We start from the raw sequence: 10,628 nt of genomic DNA on the forward strand, positions 1-10,628 counted from the left end.
GAAGGGTTTGGGTCGAGTCTTGAAATGCAGATGCTGGGGGGCCAAAATTGGAACTAGATGCTTTCAGCTTCAGACCTGGAAGGCAAAGGCAGTGATGCCAAAACGGGAAAGAGAAGGGTTTGGGGGAAGACCTGGAAGCCAAAGGCTGGGGGGCCAGAACTGGAAGAAGAATTGTTTGGGGCCAGGCTTGGAGGCAAATGCTGGGAGGCCAAAACTGGAATGAGAAGGGTTCAGAGCCAAGTTTATCTATCAAAGGCTGAGAGGTTAAAATTGGAAAGGGAATGGTTCGGGTCCAGGCCTGGAAGGCAAAGACTGGGGATCCAAACTGGAACAATAAGGGTTTGAGGCCAGTCTTGGAAGGCAAATGCTGGGTTCGAAACGAGAATGAAAAGCGTTCAGGGCCAGGCCTGGAAAGCAAAGCCTGGGGTGCCAAACTGGACAGAGAAGGGTTTGGCGTCAGGCCTGGAAGGCATAGGCTGGGGAGCGACAACTGGATCAAGAAGGGCTCGGGACCAGGCCTGGATGGCAAAGAATGGAACGCAAAAACTGGAAAGAGATGCGTTCTGGACCAGGCCTAGACAGCCAAGCTTGGGGATGCCAAAACTGGAAAGAAAACGGTTCAGGTCCACTCCTGGAATGCAAAAACCGGTGTTCCAAAACGGGAACGAGAAGGTTTCGGGTCCAATCCTGGCAGACAAAGGCACAGCTGCCAATACCAGATCTAGAAGTGTTCAGGGCCAGCCTAGAAGGTGAAGAATCGGGGGCAAAAATTGGAAACAGAAGAGTTCAGGACAGGCTTAGACATCAAATGTTGGGTTGTCATAGTTGGAAAGAGAACGATTCGGGTTCACTCCTGGAAGACAAAATTTGGGGTGCCAAATCGGGAACGAGAAGGGTTCAGGTCCAGGCCTGGCAGGCAAAGGCTGGGCTGACAAAACTGGAAAGAGAATGATTCGGTTTCTGGCTGGAATGCCAATGTTGGGGGCCCAAACTGGAAAAGGAAGGGTTCAGGGCCAGGCCTGGATGGCAAAACCTGGCAGAAGAAAACTGTAAAGAGAGGTGTGTGGTACTAGGCCTGGAAGGCAAACCCCGCGGTCCCAAACTGGAATTAGTAGGGTTCCGGTCCAGGCCTGGAAGGCAAAACCTGGGGCGCCAAACTTGGGAAGAGAAGGGTTCGGGTACAGACATGGAATGTAAAGGCTGGGATGCAAGACTGGAACAAGAAAGGTTCGGGGCTAGGCCTGGAAGGCCAAGGCTGGGACGGGGGGCGGGGGGCAGAACTGGAACAAGAAGGGTTCTGGTCTAAGCCTGGACGCCAGATCCTGGGGGTCCAAAACTGGAAAGAGAAAGGTTAGGGTTCAGGCCTCTAAGGCAAAACCTGGGGAGCCAAATCTGGGAAGAGAAAGGTTCGGGTATAGACATGGAAGTTAAAGGCTGAGGAACCAAGACTGGAAAGAGATGGCTTCAGATCTATGACTGGAAGGAAAAGGGTGGGTGAGGCGGACGGGGGCAGGGGGCAAACAGGAGCAAGAATGGCTCTGGGCCAGTGTTGGAAGACAAATGCTGGGGGTCCAAATCTGTAAGAAGCAACGTTCAGGGTCAGGCCTCGAAGGGAAAGGATGGGTTGCCAAAACTGGAAAGAGAGGGGTTCTGGTCTAGCCCTGGACAGCAAGGGCTGGGGTGCCAAATCTGGAAAGAGAGGCATTCAGGAAGAGACATGGAAGGCTAAGGCAGGGGGGCCCAAACTGGAAAGAGAAGGGGTCGGGGCCAAGCATGGAAAGCAAATGCTGGGGCCCCAAAACTGGAATGAGAAGGGTCCCGGGGAGGGCCTGGTAGGCAAAGGCCTGGGAACCCCAAATTGGATCAACAAGGATTTGGGCCAGGTCTGGAAGGCAAATGATGGGGGGTAGGTGTGTGTGGTGAAACTGGATAGAGAAACGTACAGGGCAAGGCCTGGAATGCAAAGGTTGGGTGCCACAACTGGAAAGGGAAGGGTACAGGTCCAGGCTTGAAAGAGCACTAAGGCTGAGGAGCCAAAACTGGAAGGACCCGGCTTCAGAGCCAGGTGTGAAAGGCAAAGGCTCATAGTCAACTTAGAAAACAATAGGGTTGGGGTCCAGGGCTGGATGGAAAAGACTAGGGAGCCAAATCTGGAGGGAGAAGGGTTCGGGACCAGGCCTGGAAGGCAAAGGCTGGGGGCCAAACCGAAAGGAGAAACGTTTGGGGCCAGGCCTGGAAGGCATAGGCTGGGGGTCCATAAATGGAACAAGAAGGGATCAGGGCCAGTCTTGGAAGGCAAAACCTGGGGGGCTAGTCCTAGAACTAGAAGCGTTCGAGGCCACGGCTGCAAATCAAAGGTTGGGTGGCTAAACAGGAAGGAGAGGGTTCGGGGCCAGGTCTGGAAGGCAAAAACTGGGGGGCCAAACTTGGGAAGAGAAGGGTTCGGGTACAGACATGGAAGGTAAAGGCTGGGGGACCAAGACTGGAACAAGAAGGGTTCGGGGCTAGGCATGGAAGGCAAAGGCTTGGGGACCAAAACTGGAAAGAGAAATGTTAGGGTCCAGGCCTGGAAGGCAAAACCTGGGGAGTCAAACCTGGGAAGAGAAGCGTTCGGGTATAGACATGGAAGGTAAAGGCTGAGTACCCAATACTGAAAAGAGATGGGTTCAGGTCCATGACTGGAAGACAAAGGTTGGTGCGGGAGGTCAAAACAGGAACAAAAGGAATCCGGGCCAGTGTTGGAAGACAAATGCTGGGGGTCTGAATCTGTAACAAGAAACGTTCAGGGTCAGACCTAGAAAGGGAAAGGATGGGTTTCCAAAACTAGAAAGAGAGGGGTTTGGGTCTAGGCCTCGACAGCAAAGGCTGGGGTGCCAAAACTGGAAAGAGAGACATTCAGTCATCGACATTCATTCACTCAATAGTATTTATTGAGCGCTTACTATGTGCAGAGCACTGTACTAAGCGCTTGGAATGAACAAGTCGGCAACAGATAAAGACAGGCCCTGCCATTTGACGGGCTTACAGTCTAATCGGGGGAGACAGACAGACAAGGACAATGGCAATAAATAGAGTCAAGGGGAAGAACATCTTGTAGAAACAATGGCAACTAAGTAGAATCAAGGCAATGTACAATTCATTAACAAAATAAATAGGGTAATGGAAATATATCGACATGGAAGGCTAAGGCTGGGGGTCCAAAACTGGAACAAAAAGGGGTGGGGTCAAATCTTGGAAAGCAAATACTGGGGCACCAAAAGTGGAATCAGAAGGGTTCTGGGGAGGGCCCGGAAGGCAAAGGTTGGGGTCACCAAATTGGATCAACAGGGGTTTGTACCAGGTCTGGAAGGCAAATGATGGGGAGGAGGTGTGTGTGGTGAAACTGGATAGAGAAATGCACAAAGCAAGGCCTGGAATGTAAAGGCTGGGTGCCAAAACTGGAAAGAGAAGGGTTCGGGTCCAGGCTTGAAAGAAGATTAGGACTGAGGAGCCAAAACTGGAAGGAGACGGGTTCAGAGCAAGGTGTGGAAGGCAAAGGCTCGGAGTCAACTCAGAAAACAATAGGGTTTGGGTACAGGTCTGGATGGAAAAGGCTAGGGAGCCAAATCTAGAAGGAGAAGGGTTCGGGGCCAGGCCTGGAAGGCAAAGGCTGGGGGCCAAAACTGAAAGGCCTGGAAAGAATAGGCTGGGGGGTCCATAACTGGAACAAGAAGGGATCAGTGCCAGCCTTGGAAGGCAAAGAATGGGGGGGCTAGTCCTGGAACAAGAAGTGCTCAGGGCCAGGTCTGCATGGAAAAGGTTGGGGAGCTAAAGTGGGGCGAGATTAGTTCAATTCCAGGCCTATACGGCAACGGCAGGGGGGTAGGCACTGATAAGGGTTTGGGTCTAGGCCTGGAAGGCAAAGGCTGGGTGGCCAAAACTGGAAAGAGAAGGGTTCAGGTCCACGCTGGGAGGGAATGGCTGGGCAGCCCAAATTGGAACAAGAAGGGTTTTGAGCCAGGCAGGAAACCAAATGCTGGGGGGCAAAACTGGAAGAAGAAGAGTTCTAGGCCAGGTCTGGAAGGCAAAGGCTGGTCGGGCAACTCTTGTAACGAGCAGGGTTTGGGGCCAGAACTGGAAGGAAACGGCCGGTGGTGGGGGCGGGGGGCAAACTGGAAAGAGTAGGTTAGGGGCCTGGTATGGGAGGCAAGGGCTGTGGGTCCAGGCCTTTAAGGCGAAGGCTGAGTGGGCAAAACTGTAAAGAGAATCGTGTGGGACCAGGGCTGGAAGGCAAAGGCTGGGGAGCCAAAATTGGTATGAGAAGTGTGGGGGCCAGGCCTGCAAGGCAAAAGCTGCTGGGGCAAAAGAGGAAGGAAAAGGTGACGAACAAAACTGTAATGAGAAGGGCTTGGACCAGGTCTGCAAGGATAAAGCAGGGGAGCCCAAATTGTATTGAGAAGGGTTCGGGGCCAGGCCTGGAAGGGAAAGACCTGGGGGGCAAAACTGAAACGAGAAGGTTTGGGGTCCATGTTTGGAATGAGACGTCTTCGGGGTTCAGGTCTTCAAGGCAAATGCTGGGGGACCCAAACTAGAACCACATGGGTTCAGGGGCAGCATTGCAAGGCAAAGGTTGGGGAACTAAACTACAGCGAGAAGGCTTCAGGGCCATGCACGGAAGGCAAATGCTGGTAGCCAGGTAAGGAAGGCAAAGGCTGGGGGCCCAAAACTGGAATAAGAAGGGGTCGAGCCCAGACCCCACTTGAGGGTTGGGGGCCACAAGTGGAAGGAGAGCGGTTGGGGGGACAGAACTGTAAGGCAAAGGCTGGGGGCCCAGGCCTGGGAGGCTGTCAGGCTAGGCCTAGAAAATAATGGGTGGAGGGACAAAACTGGAATGAGAATGGGTTCGGGGCCAAGCCTGGAAGGCAAAGGCTGGTGGGCTCAAACTGGAAAAAGAAGGGTTTGGGTCCAGACATGGAAGGCAAAAGTTGGGGTGTGAAACATGGAATGAGAAGGGGTCGGGGACAGGACAGTAAGGCAAAAGGCTAAGGGGCAAGGATTGAAAGGCAAAGGCTGGGGAACCAAAACATGGCCAAGAAGGGTTTGGGCCATGTCTGGAAGGCAAATGCTGTGCGCCAAAACTGGAAGGAGAAAGGTTCAGTGCCATGGCTGGAAGTAAAAGGCTTGGGGAGCAAAACTGGAATGAAAGGCTTTCGGGACCGGGAATGGAATGCAATGGTTGGGGGGCAAAACGGGAATGAGAAGAGTTCGGGGCCGGTCCTGGAAGACAAAGAGCGGGTGGCCGCGCCTAGAAGGCAAAGGCCAAGGTGGCTGGGCCTTTAAGGCAAAGTCTCGAGTGTCAAACCTGGAACTCGAAGGACTCGGGGCCAGGCATGGAAGGCAAAACGTTGGAAGCCAGAACTGGAATGAGACGGGTTCCGGGCCAGGCCTGGAAAGCAAACGCTTTCCAGGGGGGTCACAACTGCAATGAAAGTGGTTCAAAGCCAGTCAGGAAAGGCAAAGACTGGGGGGCCAAGTTTGGAAGGCAAAGTCTGGGGGCAATTAGTAGCAAGATATGAGTTCTAAGCCAGCCTTGGAGGGCAAAGGCTGAAGGCCCAAAGCTGGAATGAGAATGATTCGGGTCATGGCCTAGAATGCAAAGGGTGGGTGGCAAAAACTGGGCTGAGAAGGGTTCGGGCCAGTCCTGGAAGTCAAAACCTGCGGGGCCAAACCTGGAACGAGAACGTTTCCGGCCTGGTCTGGAATGGAAAAGCTGGGGGGCTAAATCCTGAAGAAGAAGAATTCAGGGCCAGGCCTGGATGGCAAAGACTGACAGTCCAGGACTGGAAGTCAAAGGCTGAGGGGCCAAAACTGGAACGAGAAGGGTTTAGACCCAGGCATGGACGGCAATGGCAGGGGGCCTAACGTTGATGGAGAAGGGTTCAGAGACAGACCTAGAAGGCAAAGGCTCGAGGCCCAGGCCTGGGAGGCAAAGGCTGGCAGGCAAGGCCATAGAGGTAATAGCTGGGGGGACAAAACTAGAAAAAGAAGAGTTTGGGGTCAAGCCTGGAAGTCAAAGGCTCTGGGCCAATACTGTGAAGAGAAGGGTTCAGGGTCAGACCTGGAGGGCAAAGCCTGGGATGCCTCCACTGGAACGAGAATAGTGCAGGTTCAGGCCTGGGAGGTAAAGGCTGAGGGCAAGGCCTGGAAAGCAAAGGCTAGGGGTGGGCCTAAACTGGAACGAGAAGGGATCAGGGCCTGGCCTGAAATGTGAAGGCTAGTGGACCAAGTCTGATAGGCAAAGGCTGGCGGGCCAAAAATGGAAAGAGATCAGACATGGGCCAGGCCTGGAAGGCAAAGGTTGGGGCCAAAACTGGAAAGAGTAGGGTTCAGGAACAGGGCTGTAAGGAAAAGACAGGGGCAAAACTGGAAAGAGAACGGGTTCGAGGCCAAGCCTGGGAGACAAAGGCTGGAGGGCTAAAACTCGAAAAAGAAGGGTTTGGGGCCAGACCTGGAAGGCAAATGTTGGGGTGTGAAACATGGAATGAGAAGGGCTCGGGGACAGGACAGTAAGGCAAAAGGCTAAGGGGCAAGGACTGGAAGGCAAAGGCTGGGGAACCAAAACCTGGACGAGAAGGGTTTGGGGCTAGGTCTGGAGGGCAAATGTTGGGGGCCAAAACTGAAAGGAGAAGGGTTCAGGGCCAGGCTTAGAAGTAACAGGCTTGGGCGGCAAAAATGGATTGAGAAGCATTCGGGACCAGTGATGGAAGGCAATGGCTGGGGGTGCAAAACGGGAATGAGAAGAGCTTGGGGCCGATCCTGGAAGGCAAAGACCGGGTGGCCGCGCCTAGAAGCCAAAGGCCAAGGTGGCTGGGCCTTTAAGGCAAAATGTGGAGTGTCAAATATGGAACTAGAGTGACTCGGGGCCAGACATGGAAGGCAAAACCTTGGGAGCCAACACTGGAATGAGACGGGTTCAGGCCAGTCCTGGAAGGCAAACGCTGGGGGTCCAGGCCTTGAGGGTAAAGCCTGGGGTGCCAAACCTGCATCAAGAAGGGATCGGGCCAGGCCTGGAAGGCAAAGACTGGGGTGCCAAAATTGGAGAGAAAAGGGTTCAGGGCTAGCCCAAGTAAGCAAAGCCTGGGGTGCCAAAACTGCAAAGAGAAGGGGTTGGGTCCAATCTTGGAATGCAGATGCTGGGGGGCCCAAACTGGAACTGGATGCTTTCGGGGTCAGACCTGGAAGGCAAAGGCAGTGATGCCAAAACTGGAAAGAGAAAGATTTGGGGGAAGACCTGGAAGGCAAAGGCTGGGGGGCAAGAACTGGAAGAAGAATTGTTTGGGGCCAGGCTTGGAGGCAAATGCTGGGAGGCCAAAACTGGAATGAGAAGGGTTCAGAGCCAGGTTTATCCAGCAAAGGCTGAGAGGTCAAAATTGGAAAGGGAAGGGTTTGAGTCCAGGCCTGGAAGATAAAGGTGTGGGGCCAGACACCTTTCACCTTTCCCTAGTACAAGAAGGGTTTGAGGCGAGTCTTGGAACGCAAATGCTGGGTTCCAAACTGGATTGCAAAGCGTTCGGGGCCAGGCTTGGAAAACAAAGGCTTGGATGCCAAACTGGACAGAGAAGGGTTCGGCACTGGGCCTGGAAGGCAAAGACTCGGGGGGCCACAACTGGTTCAAGCAGGGTTCGGGGCCTGGCCTCGAAAGCAAAGAATGGAAGGCAAAAACTGGAGAGAAAAGCGTTCAGGACCAGTCCTAGACAGCCAAGGTTGGGGTGCCAAAACTGGAAAGAGAACGGTTCGGGTCCACTTTTGGAAAGCAAAACCTGGTGCGCCAAAATGGGAACGAGAAGGGTTCAGGAAGGGACAGGAAGGCAAAAGGGTAAGGGGCAAGAACTGGAAGGTAAAGGCTGGGGAACCAAAACTTGGATGAGAAAGGTTTGGGGCCAGGTCTGGAAGGCATATGCTGGGGATCAAAACTAGAAGGAGAAGGGTTCAGGGCCAGGCCTGGAAGTAAAAGGCTGGGGAGGGAGCAAAACTGTAATGAGAAGCATTCGGGAGGAGGGATGGAAGACAATGGCTGGAGGGCAAAACAGGAATGAAAAGAGTTCGCGGCCGGGCCTGGAAGGCAATGTCTGGAGTGTCAAACCTGGAACTAGAAGGACTCGGGGCCAGGCATGGAAGGCAAAGCCATGGGGGCCAACATTGGAAGGAGAAGGGTTCCGGGCCAGGCCTGGAAGGTAAAGCCTGGGGTGCCTAAACCTGAAAGAGAATGGTTCTGGGCCAGACCTGGAAGGCAAAATATGTGGGCCCAGACCTGGAACGCAATGGCTGGGGGGCCACAAATGCAATGAGAAGGGTTCATGTCAAGACCAGGAATTTAAAGCCTGGGGTCCAAAACTTGGATGAGAAGGGTTTGGGGCCAGGTCTGGAAGTGAAAGGCTGGGGGGGTCAAAACTGCAACGAGAGTGGTTGAAGGTCAGGCATGTAAGACAAAGACTAGGGGGCAGGCTTGGAAGGCAAAGTCTGGGGGCCCAATACTAGAAATAGAAGAGTTCGGAGCCAGGCCTGGAAGGCAAAAGCTGGAGGCCCAAAACTGGAATAAGAAGGGGTCGAGGCCAGGCCTGGACAGCAATGGCAGGAGGTCTAACGTAGATGGAGATGGGTTCAGAGACAGACCGAGAAGGCAAAGAATGGGGGCCCAGGCCTGGGAGGAAAAGGCTGGCAGGCAAGGCCTAGAAGGTAATAGCTAGGGGCCAAAATAAGAAAGAAAAGGGTTTGGGGCCAAGCCTGGAAGGCAAAGGCTGGTGGGCCACAGCTGTAAAGAGAGGGGTTCAGGGTCAGACCTGGAGGGCAAAGCCTGGGATGCCTACACTAGAACGAGAAGCGTTCGGCATCAGACCTGGAAGGTAAAGGGTGGGAGGCCCAAACTGGATCAAGAAGGTTTCATGGCAAGGCCTGCAGGGCAAAAACTGGGAGGCCAAAACTGGAACAGATGGGTTCAGGGCTAGGTCCGGAAGCCAAATGCTCAGGGGGAAAATCTGAAATAAGTGGGTTTCAGGTTCAGGTCTGGAAGGAAAAAATGACGGAGCCAAAACTGGGAGGAGAAGGGTTCGAGGCCAGGCCTACACAGCAAAGTCTAGGGTGCCAAAAAGGAAAAGAGAAACTTTCGGGTCTTTGCCTGGAAGGCAAAACCTGAGCGGCCAAAACTGGACCAAAAGGGCTCTAGGCCAGGGTTCGAATCCCAGCTCTGCCTCCTGTCAGCTGTGTGACTGTGGGCGAGTCACTTAATTTCTCTGTGCCTCAGTTACCTCATCTTTAAAATGAGCATGAAGACTGTGAGCCCCACGTGGGACAACCTGATTCCCCTGTGTCTACCCCAGCGCTTAGAACAGTGCTCTGCACATAGTAAGCGCTTAACAAATACCAACATTATTATTATTATTATGGAAGGGAAATGTTGAGGGACAGGCCTTGAAGGTAAAGCCTCGAGTGCCAAACCTGGATCAAGAAGGCTTCGGGACAGGCCTGGAAGGCAAAGGCTGGGGTGCCCCAACTGGAAAGAGAAGAGCTTGGGTCCAGTCTTGGAGTGCAAATGCGGGGGGCCAAAATTGGAACTAGATCCTTTCGGGGTCAGACCTGAAAGGCAAAGGCAGTGATACCAAAACTGCAAAGAGAAGGATTTGGAGGAAGACCTGAGAGGCAAAGGCTGGGAGGGGAGAACAGGAAGATGAATTGTTTGGGGCCAGGCTTGAATGGAAATGCTGGGGGGCCAAAACTGGAATGAGAAGTGTTCAGAGCCAGGTCAATCCAGCAAAGGCTGGGATGCCAAACTAGACAGATAAGGGGTCGGGGCCGAGCCTGGACGGCAAGGCTGGGGAGCCACAACTGGAGCAAAAAGGGTTCGGGACCAGGCATGGAAGGCAAACAGTGTAGGGAAAATACTGGAAAGAGAAGGGTTAAGGACCAGGCCTAGACAGCAAAGGTTGGGGTGCCAAAACTGGTAACAGAACGGTTCAGGTCCACTCCTGGAAAGCAAAAACTGGTGTGCAAAAACGGGAACGAGAAGGGTTCGGGTCCAGTCCTGGCAGGCAAAGGCTGGGGTGCCAAAACCAGATATAGAAGGGTTCAGGGCAAGCCGAGAAGGCAAAGAATCGGGGGCAAAAATTGGAAACAGAAGAGTTCAGGACCAAGGCTAGACATCAAAGGTTGGGGTGCCAAAGCTGGAAAGAGAACGGTTCGGGTTCACTGCTGGAAGACAAGAATTGGGGTGCCAAAACGGGAACGAGAAGGGTTCAGGTCCAGACCTGGCAGGCAAAGGCTGGGGTGCCAAAATTGGAAAGAGAAAGGTTCGGCATCAGGCTGGAATGCAAATGTTGGGGGCCAAAACTAGGAAAGGAAGGGTTCAGGGCCAGGCCTGGTTGGCAAAACCTGGGATAACAAAACTGGAAAGTGAAGTGGGTGGTCGTAGGCCTGAAATGCAAACCCTGGGGGTCCAAAACTGGAAATAGTAGGGTTCGGGTCCAGGCCTGGAAGGCAAAACCTGGGAGACCAAACTTGGGAAGAGAAGGGCTCAGATATAGACATGGAAGATAAAGCCTGGAGGACCAAGACTGAAAGAAGAAGTGTTCGGGAGCTAGGCCTGGAAGGCAAAG

Source organism: Ornithorhynchus anatinus, unplaced genomic scaffold (assembly GCF_004115215.2).
Source record: "Ornithorhynchus anatinus isolate Pmale09 unplaced genomic scaffold, mOrnAna1.pri.v4 scaffold_224_arrow_ctg1, whole genome shotgun sequence".
Taxonomy (NCBI): domain Eukaryota; kingdom Metazoa; phylum Chordata; class Mammalia; order Monotremata; family Ornithorhynchidae; genus Ornithorhynchus; species Ornithorhynchus anatinus.